We start from the raw sequence: 15,234 nt of genomic DNA, 5'->3' as shown, positions 1-15,234 counted from the left end.
CTTTGACCCAGAAAAAAAATTCTGGGCTAACCATTATGGAGTAGAACTGGAGTTTATTATATAATAATTTGATATGCTATTATTTTTACACACAAGGGTAAAGAGAAAGAGAGGCACTTGGGAAGAGAAAGACACAATCAAGGCATGAGTGTGGGCTTCTCAGAGAATAGCCGCACCTCATTTTCTTAACAATAGCCACACATGTCATTTTGCTGGGTTTTAAAAATGTGTTTCCAGTTTATCAGTTAGGCAAAACTCTAGCTCACAACAGTACAAGAAGTTAGGATATCTTCATTGTAAAAAACATTTAATAGTCTTAAGAAGCACCCCTCCCCCTCCAAAGAAAACGGCCTGGAAGAGGAGTTAGGCCCCAGACAAGGTCAGACATATCCAGCCCTTAAGTCTGCTTCACTGCTGTTTTAACACTCCCCCACCCCATCCCCTGCCCCAAGACAGGGTTTCTCTGTGTAGCTCTGGCTGCCCTGGAACTCACTCTGTAGACTAGGCTAGTCATGAACTTACAGAAATCCACCTGACTCTGCCTTCTTAAGGGCTAGGATTCTTATTTAAACATGTTTCTATATAAAAGAAAATTGTCTGTTGGCTACGTTCACAGCAAATATTAATTGTTCTGGAATTCTCATTTCTCAGCGGGTGAGAGGTTTCAAGCAGACTCTAGACTGAGGGGCTCCTTCCTAGCCCCATGTACCCAGAGTTTTTTCCTGTCTTTCTACACACCCCAGAATGATGCCTTTCATTTCATAAAGGAGAGAGTAGTTAACATAGAGAATTTTAGACAAATTATAGCCTCAGAAATCATCTGGTATTATAATACTCTATTTCTGCTGATTGTCAGTGACACCCAGCCATAGGCTTCCTATTGGAGACAGTTTGGGGAGGATGCATGCCGGTCTTAGGGCTTTGGGTGGGCAGACTACAGGTCCCAGTAGCTCAGCTTTAAGGTTAAGCCTCTACTTGTCCCCCACATATACATCTAGTAGAAGAATTATGCAGGAACTGACTTTGGATGGTCCAAAAACCGGACAAATTTTAGGGAATGACTCTAGCACGAAGAAAAACGGTTAGGATCAATTCATTATTATTTTTTTTTAAATCAGCTTGCAAAGGTAGCAAGATGGCTCAGGGGGTAAAAGCCCTTGCTGTGGAAGCCTGGTGACCTCTGAATTTGATCTCCAGAACCATGGGGTAAGGAGATAAGCAACTACCAATTATAGTAGTCACCCTCTGATCTTCTTGGCATACATCTGCATGTGTACACACACAGGCACGTGCACGCACACACACTCACAAGCTCATCACACACACAAACATATGCACACAATAGCAATAAATTACATGAAATTTTAAATCATCTTACCGTATGATGGTGAGTTGGAGTAAGCTCCTGGAACTCCAATGTTTTTGCATAAGCTGTGGGGTTCTTGTTAAAATGCAGACCTGGAGTTCATAGTGAACGGGGCCCCAGATTCTGTAGTTCTAAAAAGGACCCAGAGGTACAGTGAGGTCAGTGCTCTATCGAGGAGCAAGAAAGAGAACCAGGGCTATGGGCTCAGGAGTTCTAATTTCCTCAGGTTCTTGGAATTCATAGTACACATTGAGTTGTAGAAGCTCAGAGAAGGGTTACTGGGAACCTCAGTGAACAGTGAATGACATTAGGGTCTTTTTTGATGTCCAGAGTAGCGACCATTGTAAGACAGAACCGGCTAGAGTTCCTGCTGGCAAGGTGAACTATGTGTGGAAATTCTTATAATAGATAAGAACTCCATTAGCAGGCGTGCGTGAGTATTCCTGTCTGAGTAGTTTCCGTATGTAACTCTGGTGATCAGCGAGGCTGAGGAAGCTGGACTGAGTCTGAGTGGAGACAGTTGGAGCTGGTGTCTTAGTTACTGCACTAGAAAAGGAGGGTAGAAGTGAGAAAGAAGGGGCTTTGCATTTTCCTGTTTGTTGTGGCTATTTTGCTTCGTGCATACTTCTATTCATGTCTGCAAGATACTCCGTGTATCACTGGATTTTCAGGGTGACCATAGCCGGTTTTAGTTCCCTTCAGCCATTTGTTGACACCTGTGTGTGCATGCCGTAATCCCTCTCATGGCCAATCTCCAGTGCCTGCAAAAGACAACGAGAGCATCTGATGTACAGATTAAGCGAACATTTGAAAACCTAGGAGTTACTCTCAACGCTCTTTAGAGAAGGAACAAGCAATTCAAAACAACCCAGGACTTTCCGAGACTTCTCCCGAAGCTATTACTCAATCTTCTGCATTCGAAGACGTGCCCTAGATGGAATCAGCAGAGACAGGCAAAGAGTAAGAAAAATGAGATCACAGTTCTCCAGGAAAACAAAACCCGGTTCCCAAACCTGCCATCAGCTCCAGCCATTCATCTTCTCTGTGCTTCCTTGTCATCTTACTTTATTGCAATTGAGATTCCACCAGCGGGGACTGAGTGGAAAAGCACCACGGACGTGGGAATTCTAGGGGTGAAGGCGCTTCACAAATTTGAAAGGAAAGGAAGATCCAAAGCGGGCTGGAAGGAGGAGAGATGCCGCTGGCTGGAGACTGAGGCAGATAGAAACAGGAACTCGGGAAGGAAAAGACGCAGAAGGTGCTTACCTTTGAACTGGACCACCAAGGCACTTTCATTTTCATCGAGGATGTCATGTGTCGCGTTAAAGTTTAATTCTTCAGGTGGAATTCGGATAAAACTATTTAAGACACACTAGAAATGCAAAATCCATACTTATCAGTCAAATAAATAAAAAACGGTGGTCTTTTTCTCACATTTAAAATAATGGAGGACTCTCTGTGTAGTTTCAAGAGTTAAGTTAGGTGCCCACAGCCTTACTAAGCTGCCTAGCCCAGAGTTAGCTCTACTCAGCTATTCAGAAAGACGGCTTTAGGGAATGAAACAGTTATCAATATAGGATCGTATTAGTATGTAAAATTATTCTTAAATTTTTAGGGTCTGGGAAGCTAAGGTATAAATTTATTCTATATATATATGTATATATATATATTAAGTGAAGAACGAATCACAGTTCATTCTCAGAGCTCGAGGAGCTATGGTCACATGCAGTTCCTACCCAGAATGCATCATGTCCACCTAGTGTGCACCCTGTGAGGGATGCAGGCCAGACCCCTAATACTAAAAGGACAGTGGAAGGAAGCTAGGCTAGAGGTTCGTGTAAGACTATATGACTTCCCTGGGTTGGACCATCTTATTCATTTCTTTGAGGAGGTGAAGTTGAAACCAAGGACGTCTTGACAGAGAGAAAACGTACAAGCTGGAGAATTCACATCAGGAATCCGCATACCATGTGAGCGGCACTGGCAGGCAGGAGAGTACTTGAACATGGCCAGGGAAAGGCTGCATGTGGAGTCAGAGCGAGTATGGAGCACTGGGGTTCTGAATCAGGTAGAGCATGTGAGCTCTTCAAATCACAGAGATGACCCAGTCCAATTTACATTTTGGAAGATGGATGCTGATGTCTTTCTTTGGAGCAGGAGGAAACAACCCCATAGTCATGAATCACCATACACTTACAGTTCAAAACAATCAGAATGAATGCCTCCAAGCTGACTCTTCTGAAACATGCTGAGTTCATCTGGAAACACATAGTCGGTGGGGGCAAGTTAGAAAATGCTTGCCGGTGGCCTTTAGGGTCCTCTCATGGATGTAGCTGGTGAGGTCATTTAGTGAGAGTGATGCAGATGAAATTTGATTCTACTTCAAAGTTTAAAAGTCTGGTTTGGGTACTGGAGAGATGGCTCAGTGGCTAAGAGCGCTGGCTGCTTTTCCAGAAGACCCAGGTTCAAATCCCAGCTTCTTCCTGGCATCTCACAACCATTTGTAACTCCAGCCCCAGAGGATCTGAAACTCTCTTCGGGCATCCATGGGGTTGCCTGGTGTCCATGCTCTCTCACTGTGAGTCTAAGGATGGGCTACTGACATTGAAAGGCAGGCAGGCCCGCCAGGCAGGAGCTGTGGTGGAACTTCCCTGGTGAGACTGGTGGCTGCCATTAACCACCTCCTCTGTGATCTATTGCCAAACTCACTGTAGCACCAGAATCCTGCTACCCGCCCTAAGCTGGGACCTCTCTTTTTCTTTTTTCTCTCTATTTTTACATTTTCAAGACAAGATTTCTCTGTGTAGTCCTGGCTATCTTGGAACTCACTTTGTAGACCTGGCTTGTCTCGAACTCACAGAGATCCGCCTGCCTCTGCCTCCCAAGTGCTTGGATTAAAGGCATGCGCCGTCACTGTCCGGCCAAGCTGGGCTCTCTTAGTCTTCAGAATCTTCCTCATCTTCAGGATCAGCTCCTCTGCCTCAGACAGGTGTTCCCACTGTTGACCCAGAATCTTATCTCCTAAACATGCATTTCCAGCAGCTTGTCTGTGGCAAAGGTCCAGGCTGCCTCTCCAAATCCAGCGTTTCTGGTATCTGTGGTTTTACGTTAGGGTCTCATTTCTCCTGAAGAAGAGGTCACAATCTGAATCTCAGTGGCGCCTACAGAGAACATCCAGCCCACTGACCTCCCCTAAATGCTCTTTCTCTACCTAAACATTCAGATTTCCCTTTCGATTCGTTTTAAGGTCCACAGTACAGAGTTGTAGTCCTTGCATGAAAATTATCCCAGAAAATGCCCTTTGCTCTTGCATAAAGAGAAAATTTGATTAAAATGATAATGATTTTTGCATCTGAGGAAAAGATTAAATCTAGGAATCCAAGGATGCAAATGGTACCCGGAAGGTGACTTTTTCTGCTAGCCTTGTGTTTTTAGATAATGTCCTCAGCTTCACACCATTGCCTTCACTATGGGTGGTTTCACAATTTCCTGAAGTATCCCCTTTCAGTTAAACAGCAAGCCCTGCAGCCAAACCTTACTTTCTTCTTTCCCAATGGTTTCTCTGCTTTCAAAGCCTGTGGGTAAGTCAGAGATTGCCTTCCAGAAGGGGACACAGAGCAGTGGAAGTGAAACTTAGTTGGTCTGCGGCCCAGGACTTCAATGTTTAGAATTCCTTGGGCTCTGTGGTCGAAAAATCTTGCTTGGTACAAATCCTTGCCAAGATGCACAAAGGTTTTTCAAATGGAAAATTCTAGGAAGGCTTTGGCTTTCCAGGGTGCTGTGTAGGTTACAGGGAGTGGGTTTGCCATGCAGACAGAGCTCAAAGGTTTCTGTTCATGTTATCATGGTGTCAGTGTGGTTTCAGCTGATCCCTTTTATACGTTAACAGAGCCGTAGGCACAGTGGGCTTGTCACTGAGGTTGTGCGGACCCTGATCATCCACTTTGTGGGTTCCTTGAGGAACACAGACAGTATTGGGCATTATATAAGGGATGGCAAACTGCAGAGGGGAGGTGAGCCCTGTCCTGGTCTTACTTCTATGTCCCTGCCAGCCCTAGCATGGAATTTATTTAAGTAGAAACCTCATCAGCTGCAGAGAATGCTAGCTATTTATCAGGCGCATGCTTTTTGGTTTGCCCAGCTACTGCCTTTCCCACATTTATGTGGAGTTGGATATGGCTGTGAGCTTGAGTTCCAGCAGATAAATCGAGGGCATGCTGAGCTATTTCTGTTGAAGAACCTGGGCTTCTTCAGAACCTTTGTTGATTGGATCCAGTGAGAGTGAGGCATACCTCACTCTCCTCTCCTCCACTCCCCTGCCCCCCTTTCCCTCCTACTTTCCTTCCTACTTCCCTTTCAGTACTGGAAACCAAACTCATCACCAGGCTCATACTAGGCAAATATTCTTCCAATGAGCACCATCACGGTCCTTTTTTATTTTTATTTTGGGGTAGGGTCTTACTAAATTGTCCAGATTAGCCTTCAACTGGCAATCCTTCTGCCTCATCTTCTTTAAAAAAAAAGTTGAGGACCGAACCCAGGAACTCAGGGCCTTGTGCTTGCTAGGCAAGCGCTCTACCACTGAGCTAAAACCCCAACCCCCTGCCTCATCCTCTTAAGCAGCTGGGGATGACAGGCATGTGCCACCATGCCCAGCCAAAGTCAAGTTTGTTTGTCCTTCCACGTTTTTTCTTTTTCTTTCTTTTCTTTTCTTTTCTTTTTTCTTTTCTTTTCTTTCTTCTCTCTCTCTTCTCTCTCTCTCTCTCTCTCTCTCTCCTCCTCCTCCTCCTCTCTCTCTCTCTCTCTCTCTCTCTCTCTCTCTCTTTCTTTCTTTCCTTTTGCCTCATTTTCCCTGACTCATTCAATAGGTTTAAAGGTTGACTTTACAACTTAGAGGTATTTTTTAGACATCTTGTGTTTGCTCAAGAATGTTTTGTCCAGTTAGGTAACATATTGGCCCATCTGTGTAGGAGAACTTTTAAAGACTCCATGTCTTTGTATCTATCACCCAGTATTCAGACCCTGTCTTCTCCTGCCCCCTGTTTCTATCACTTTTCTATTCTCTCCCTTTCTCCATCCCTCCTTGATTTTTTTTTTTGTCTTATCTCTGTTTTTGTTTGTTGGTTTGTTTTAGAGATGGTCTCACTTGCTGCCTTGGGCTGGCCTCAAATTTGTGATCCTTCTGCCTCTACCTTCTCTGCTGGGATTCCTTCTCACAGAAATGTGCCCTGGTTCATACTTTTTTTTGTTTTAAATGCTTTCATTTCACACTCAGACTTTGATTTTCCACTTATGTTTGTTTAGCTGGCTTGGTTGCTAAATGTTTCTGTCAATAGTAATGTAATTCTAAAAGATGAGATGTTAGAGTAATCTGAATATATGCAGTGTCTTCTAGAATATCTAAAACTTATATATACATATATCTGTATAAACACACATACATATATATACACATATTATGTATTATATGTCACACATACACATATATACAGATACAGATATAGATATAGATATAGAGTCTCACTATGTAGCTCTGGCTGGCTTGGAACTCCCCAGAACCGGGATTAAATGTGTGCACTAGTGTGCTTTGCTAAAACTCTAATTTTGTCAGTTACCTAATTAGCATCTTTGATTTGTATTTGTTTGCTGGGTTTTGAGGGATCAGAGGAGGAACAAAGAGGATAGCTGCCCACTTACATTCCAAACTCCTTTATTCGGCTCAGGTCAGAGAGTGGGGAGACTCCATAGGGTCATGGTAGCATTTTGACATTTTCTCACAGAGCATGGGCTAGGTGGATGGATATGGAGGATGTGTAACAACTGACTCTGCACAGCCCTTCCGAGCTTCTAAGATTTTGTTTAACCTTCACAATAACCCTGAGAGAGGATGGAGGGTATTTGTCTACTGGGGTTCCATTTGCAAAAACCATGGTGGAAAAAAAAGGAAGGTATGAATTTAAGAACCTGGGACTATAACATGGTGACCCCAGTTTCGTGCTTTTTTGCACTATTCAAGAGGCGGTTCTCAGCCTCCACCTTATTATACTGGTCTCCCCTGCCCTTTCTCCCTAAGACAAGATCCGCGTGAGCCGATCACGGCCCCTTCAGTGTGTGCCTCACAATGACTCTTTGCTATCTGCCTTCATATTCAAAGTTTCTTACCTGATGCTGAAGGCCGAGGGGTTTCATCTTCTGCTAATTCTCTCTTTATAATGGGGGCAATTTGAGTTTTGTTTACTGAGATCCCCTTCTCTTCACCCGATGTTGATTCTATGCCCTCAAACACATTATGTGAGAACCTGTGATTCCCCTCCCCCCTCCCCTGGAATCAAGCCAGGGATGAAGTTAATCTCAGCCCATTACACTGCTAATGCTTATATTCACCTCGGGATGCTTTCCAGAGTACTTAGAAGTCATTATCCCTCACAGGACTTAACACTTTACGGAGTTTCCACTTTGCTTAAAATGAACATGAACATATAATTTATTACTTTAATCAGGATGCACTGGGTGGGGAAGTGGGTTCTATTAATGATCGTACTGGGACAACTGGCCTGAAGTGGGACTGTACCACACAAACAGGCACATATATTCCCCTGGCTAGAAGAAAATACTAAGACAGCATACCCACATTAGACTGTTGGGGTCCAGGGTGTGCTCTCTCCACAATCTGGTGTGGGACCTCCCCTTGGGATTTTTCTCCTTCAGCCAATTGTTGTCTTTTCACAATATTCGAGGATGCATTGGTTCGAGTGCTTCAGGAGTACCTGCTCCTTTCGCTGGACTTCTTCCGTAGTACGGGAGGCAACACTAACACAGCAGATCCCGCCGAGGAGGTGCTCAGTCAGTGGGAGTTAGATGAAAGCAAACAGACCAGCCCATTACTTAAAGGCGTGCCCATAATTAATTATTTAAGAATAGCTCAAGGAAAGTAGGTTTTTGCAAAAGAGGGGTGGACAGACATTGCAGTCTCCTTTGGTGACCTTCAGGCCTGGATATTTGCACTTTGTGCTTTGGTACCTGGAGCTCCCATCCTGTCCCACATCAAAGGCGTAGCAGTAGAGTTTGCTGTGAGAAACGTTCAAGTTGTAGTGGCGAGGAGAAAATGGACTGTTAGTGGAAGCCAGAGGGTTATCTCCAGTGAAAGTAGGCAGGCTGGGGCCCTGGCAGTTTCCGACGCCCTACTGAAGCCTCCACTGGAGCCTCCACTGAAGCCACCTTCCCAGGAGTCCCCCAGAAGTTCCCTGAAGCTCCACCTGAAGTCCTACCTGGAGCAGGGTTTGGGTACAGTTTCTGGGGCTACTCAGCACCCACACATAGTCAGCAGTGAAATTCTGTCATGTGATTAAGCTAGCCAGGCTCCCAAGTACAGTATTATATGAACCAACTCTAGCACAGAATAATCAGTGAGCTGAAATTTCAACTTGAAAGTTGATTTTAAAAAATTGAGTGGCCGGGTGGTGGTGGCGCACGCCTTTAATCCCAGCACTCGGGAGGCAGAGCCAGGCGGATCACTGTGAGTTCGAGGCCAGCCTGGGCTACCAAGTGAGTCCCAGGAAAGGCGCAAAGCTACACAGAGAAACCCTGTCTCGAAAAAACCAAAAAAATAAAAAAATAAAAAAATAAAAAATTGGGTGAAGTGTAACAGCATTCATGTCTACTGGTCAACCTGGTCTCTCCTATTGAGTCATGGGACTGAGGTCAGAAGGGTACTTAAGAAGACGGGGCTAGGGAGGGGTGTGTGTTGTGTGTGTGTGTGTGTGTGTGTGTGTGTGTGTGTGTGACAGGGGGAGGTGTTAGGGAGGTAGTTATTTAATGGTTCTGGCCCTGAAATCAAGGTCCTAAATGACACCAGGCACTGGAGACTCATCCTGCCCAAGCATTCCTGCCTGCTCTTCGCACATTTTTTTTTTTTTTTTTATTCAGGGGAGAGCGCGAACGCAGTCCCCCACTACCACAAATTATGCAGTCGAGTTTCCCGCATTTGGGGAAATCGCAGGGGTCAGCACATCCGGAGTGCAATGGATAAGACTCGCTCGCCCTGGGAAAACCACCTTCGTGATCATGGTATCTCCCCTGCCAGGTAAGTATATCTTCGCACATTTTTTACCCCAAACAGAGGCAGATGAGCATAGGTATTTATGATCCTTACAAGTGATTAAAGATTCTTTGCAATAACAGATATAATAAACAGGATAAGATTTTTGAAGATTTAAGCAAGAAAAACAGGAAAATATGGTACTGTGAAATCCTGTCTTCTTGACAGAGGTGACTCATAAATTTGAGCTCAAGTTTTCCAGTAGCTAAAATGGAGACAGGAACTGATCAATTTTTCCTCTCAGTTCCCATTTATCATCTCCTCATGCCTGACATGTTACCAAATAACTGGGTAATTAAGTTATATCCTGCTTTCAAAGATGGCATCATTTTTGAGAGACAATCTAATTTTTCCAGGTATAGGCCTGTGTACCACTTCCCAGGAATGGTGCTTTTAAAAAAGATTTACTTTATTTTATTGTGCAGGTGCATGCACACACTTGCAGGTTGTGAGCTACAGATGTGGGTGCTGGTCCTTTGGAAGATCAGCACGCGTTCTAATCCACTGAGCCATCTCTCCAGCCCCCTTTTAAGTATGTGTTAATGGTGACTTAATGTTTATTTCAGTTCAGAGTTTTTGTAAATCTGGCTAACTTCCAAAGGTACACATACATTCCTTGACTCAAAAAAACAAAACAAAACAAAACAAAAACTACTTCATAATTTAAAAGACATTTTTCCCTTCCAGTTCTGAGTCAAACATGACATCTTGGGCATGCTAAGAACACATTCTACCACTGATCTATATCCATAGCCATTTATATATTTTTTTGAGTCAGAGTCTTGCTTCAAAGCCCACACTTGCCTCAAACTTACAATCCTCCTGCTTCCGTTTTGAAAGTCTTGAGATCACAGACACGAGAAATCATGCCCACCAACACGATGCACTATCAAATTAAGTGCCATCGATTTCCCATGTCTAAACCACTGGTTTTCTTTTTTGAAAGAGTTATGCTTTCCTTCTCTGTCATATGTATTTTCTGACACAAATGAAGAACTACTCTGGCTCTTTTACTCATGTATTGGCATAGCAACAGAGTGAGCTTTCTTCTATGATCACTTACCATCCTAACTTCCTCCTCACAATGTGGTATGGATCATAGGAAAGTACTTAGCTTGAGACTGGGATTGGCTATGGGTCATGACATCTGTTTCCCAATCTTCCAGCTAGTTGAGGATTGCCACTGTAGGCATCGATTTCCCCCTTTGGAGTGTTGGGGTTGCATTGAGAATGGCTGCCATAAATAACCTTATTTCGGGGACGACTGAAAATTTTGATAATAAAAAAAAAAATCACCCTAACTCAATTGTTGGCTTGGCCTTAGCAATGCTTTTGCCTTACTGAGATGGTTGTTGGAACCGTATATATTTTGCCATGATCAGAAAGAGATTTTATCAAAACCTTTCCTTTGTTAAACTTTGAGATACTAAATAGTAGAGCTGTACATTGGCAAGAACATGGGAGGGACCTAGCAGCAACACAAACAAAATGCCCCAGTCAAGCCACACATTAAAAAGTGCGATAATGCTGTGTAGGTGACGATAATCGCTCCAGCTAAGGATGGATGATAATCTTCATGTTAGGGACTGCATTCAACTAAGCATCTGATAATTCCTTCCCTCATTAGAGATAATCAGCAGCATCTAGAAACTAGATTGATGGCTTAAATGATATAGAAGAAATTATAGTGGAATGATAGAAAATTCATGAGAAAATTATGCAGTAAAAACACAGAAGCCTACAAATAAAGACACCACATTCTTTCTCTAGGATTAGGTCTTATAGAGTCTTATTTTTAAACACTATAGCACAATCTCACCAGGGCAACATGTAAAAAGAGAAACCACTTCATTCATAAAAAAACACCAGCAACTCATGAAACAAAGAACTTTTTATAAAGTAAGTATAATATCCCAGTTTAGGAAATGACGACATTCTAGCTTGACATGTGCGTCCTGTGAATGTGATAAACGCATGGGTGTGTTTCCAAGGACTGGCGTCCTTGGCTCCCATCAGGTTCCCACAAGGGTTTGTAACTTTCAAAAGTTAAGGTTTCTTGTTTTATTGGCCTCCTTAGTGTTTTGTACACAACCACAGGGTTGATAGGCTGAGACTAAGACTAACAGGCTCAAAATAGAGAGTCTTAGCTTACTCATAATATAGGAGGGTACTTACTAGGTAAGGAAGAAGCAGCAGACTCAGAAAGGAAGACTTCTGAGGGCATCCTTGGTCATAGTTTCCATAAGACAAAATAAGAAATTAATTCATAAGAATTAATGACAGAATTTTTAAGATCTATTGGTCATATGCCAGGGTTCCACATAGTCCGTAAAGTTCCTGTTGGTGGTATTACTCCTCTTTTCTTTAGGATTTATTTTTACCCTGTGGCCTCAAGTAGATAAGAAGAAACTCAAGACCGTGAAGCTCATTTCATCATTGTTTCAATTTCAATTGCAATCATTTGGGATTCAATAATCCAAAGGTAAGTATTGCTCTTTGTTCTATGCACCTCTGGCTAGGACTCGCATTTCTGAACGATTTCGGTAGGTGAAGAGTCTTTGTGCTTACTCTATCTGCAGATGCAGCATTTGGCCTTGGTGATGATCAGGGAAACTTGGACATGATAGGAATTAGGGTTAACTATCGGTGGACTCATATCCCCATCCCATGTTCATCTTAGATATAATTAGGATGAATTTGATAGGGGATAAGTGTGAATTTGGCAATAAGTATTAGGGATTCAGCTACATCACTGGCTCTGGAATTTTGTGCTTTGGTACTAGTTGCTCATCTTTCTGGTAGTCACATTCCTCTTTGTTTAAATCTGGAATGTTCTCAGCAGATTCACAGTAGGAGGCCCTGTTTTGTGGGACTGTGGAATGTTTAGGAGGATGAGACTGCCTAGAAGTCCACTGGCCTGCTGCTTCCAGGTTGGCCACCAGGTAAACAGCCACTGGCACCCCTAGCCTCCGGCTAGGGTGGGGAGCTGGCACTCAGGGAGGAGGGTGAACACCCCACTCACAGTGGTTTCGCTGGTCTGCGTGCTAAACTTGCCGCAGAACTGAGACCAGATTAGCTCCTTTTCAGGAATGGAACTATGTAGGTTTTTCCTGGTTTTAGGAACTCTGTAGGCGGTAACCTGCAGCTTCAAGTGCCTGCCAGCCGGGGAGGAAGCTGAGGGTGGGAGCCACTCAGGTCTTTGCAATTTGTCCCATGTTGGGTGCCAGATATTGGTGAAATTATTAAGGCTACTTCATGTAGTTAAAAGGGAGGTTTATTTAGTGGTGTAACTTACAAATGAAGGGATAGGTAGGTTGCAGGGTCTGGGAAAGGCATAGCGCAGTCCGGCGGTGTTCTCTGGAGAACTCTGCTCAGTCTTCCTCCAGCGTCCAGGGTCCTGGAACCAAGAGAGCCTGCGCATCCGAATCTCAGGTCTTCAGGGTCCTCTCTTGGCCCCGCCTTGTAGGCGTGACAGTTACCGAAGCCTTAATGGGGGTTGGAACTTCCAGATCGAAGCTGGAATGGCTACCCACTACAAGGATGTGCTACAGAAACCTTCCTCTCATCCTCTCACCCATCAAAGTCTGCTCAGATGTTGTTGAATGAACTATTGTTCACTTTCTTAGCTGACTTCTTTGAGCTCTAAATTTGGATGTGAATAAAGAGGCATGTTTTGTTTTCGCTTCTCTTTGCTCTTCTTCCGGTTCTCTCTGACCTGTTGTGGAGGTTTAATGCGGTTACTCTGTTGGTTAAATTGAGTTCCCTAGTCCTAGTAACACCTCTGCCATATTTAACTTTCCCATCTCAAAATATGGCTTCTATTTTATGTTCTTTCTTTAAAATTATTTTATCTTATTTTAGGTTTATTGTCATTGTGTGTCTCTCTGTGTGTGATGTATGTGTGCCATGGTGTGTGTATGTGTGTGGAGGTCAGAAGACAGCTCTGTGAAGTCAGTTTTCTCTCTGTTTATGTGGGATCTTGAGGTAGAACTCAGGTCATCAGGCTTGGGCCACATGATTCTTTATCTGCTGATTCATATGTCCTTGAAAAACTGCATGTGGTTTCATTTTCAGGTCTTGTTTTTTTTTTTAATTTGTTTTGAGTAGTTTAATGATATTATTTATTAGACCATTCGTAAGAAAGGTTGAGAAATGTACCTAGATCCATTCCATGATATTTATTCTTAAAGATAAGAAAATGGTAACATAAAACTCTGTATGTCTACAGGTGAAGATATGAAAAGCAAAGATGAACACTTGACAGGCTATTTCCTCTGATTGAAATTAAAATATTAAATAGTACTCTGTAGTCAATGAGATCATAAATGACTTTCTTTTTTTTTTCAGAGATTTCCTCATTTACCAAATTAATGACATTAAGAACATACTATCTAATGATTTAAAATGTCCTCACTGTATTCCCTTGCATTCAGTCTAGCAATTAGGAACATAGGCTTTCAAACAATTGGTATTTGTTATTTTTATTTTTTATTTTTAGTTGTGAGGCTGGAGAGATGACTTTTGCGCTTAAGAGCACTGGCTGCTCTTGCAGAAGACCCGGGATTGGTTCCCATCATCTATATGGCAGCTCACAGCTGCTTGTAACTCCAGTTCCAGGGTATCTGATGTCCTCTTCTGCCCTCTGTGGACATCAGGCACATACACGGTGCACAGATATATGTGCAGACAAAACACCCATCCATACAAAATAAAATTTAGAAAGATTGTTTATTATTCCTCTGCGTGTGTGTGTGTGTGTGTGTGTGTGTGTGTGTGTGTGTGTGTGTGTACATGTATGTCATGCACATATGGATGGGTGGGTGGAGGACACAGGGCAACTTTGTGAAGTCAAGTCTCTCCTTGCCTCTGTATGTTGGTCCTGGGGATTGAACTCAGGCCATCAGTCTTGCTAGGCAGGAGGCTTTTCCTGCTGAGCCCTCTCATGAGGCCAAGGCCTTGTCTTAAAGATCTCAGTGAAGTTTAGGGTGTTTGGTTTTTTTTTTTTTTTTTTTTTTTTTTTTCTGAGACTTTATAGCTTTGCTATTGGAATTTGGTTTTTCTTGATATGGTAAATGCATTTTTTTTCTAGTGCATCTTCTGATTATTATTTCTGAATTATAAAAAGTAGTTTTGAATATTCTCCCTATATTTAGTTATCCTAAAATTGGTAAGTTAACCAATATTTTTTCAGTTTATTTTCTTAGGTGCTCAGTGAACTTACTTGAAAATGATGAAGCATTTTACTATCAACCAGAGTGTCCAAATGCCATTTTTTATTCAACTTATTTAAAGCTACAGTTTTACTTCTGCTTGTCATTTTAGCTGTGTATTAGCCAGGGCTATCTAGAGCCATGGAACTTATGGAATGAGTTCCCTTTTATATATTAAAAGGGAATTATTGGAATGGCTTACAGGCTGCAGTCCAACTAATTCAACAATGGCTAGCTCTGAATGGAAAGTCCAAGAACCTAGTAGTTGCTCAGTCCCACAAGGCTGGGTATCTCAGCTGGTCTTCTGTATGTGCTGGAATCCCAAAGAAGTAGGCTCTCATGGCAGAGAAGGAAAGGACATGCTGTCAAGGTGAGGGTGAGCAGGCAAAGAAGAATAAAACCTTTCTTTTCCCATGTCCTTGTATAGGTGTCTAGCAGAAGGTGTAGCTCAGATTAAAGGTGTGTCTTCCCACTTCAAGATCTGGATCACAGGTGTATCCTCCATTTTTGAATTGTAGTTCATTCCAGATATGATCAAGTTGACAACTAAGAATAGCTAT

At 42.9% G+C, this 15,234-nt stretch overlaps 1 non-coding gene across 1 annotated transcript; it reads right to left on the bottom strand.

Annotated features, from left to right (window-relative positions):
• Positions 1-9,289: 9,289 nt before the first annotated feature.
• Positions 9,290-9,457, bottom strand: LOC114694801. The gene has a single exon (XR_003734758.1). It is a non-coding gene; the product is annotated as a U1 spliceosomal RNA (small nuclear RNA).
• Positions 9,458-15,234: the final 5,777 nt, after the last annotated feature.

Source organism: Peromyscus leucopus, chromosome 19 (genome assembly GCF_004664715.2).
Source record: "Peromyscus leucopus breed LL Stock chromosome 19, UCI_PerLeu_2.1, whole genome shotgun sequence".
In the NCBI taxonomy this organism is placed as follows: Eukaryota; Metazoa; Chordata; class Mammalia; order Rodentia; family Cricetidae; genus Peromyscus; species Peromyscus leucopus.
The sequence above is the reverse complement of the archived record's forward strand: the minus strand, read 5'-3'. Positions and strand labels throughout refer to the sequence as shown.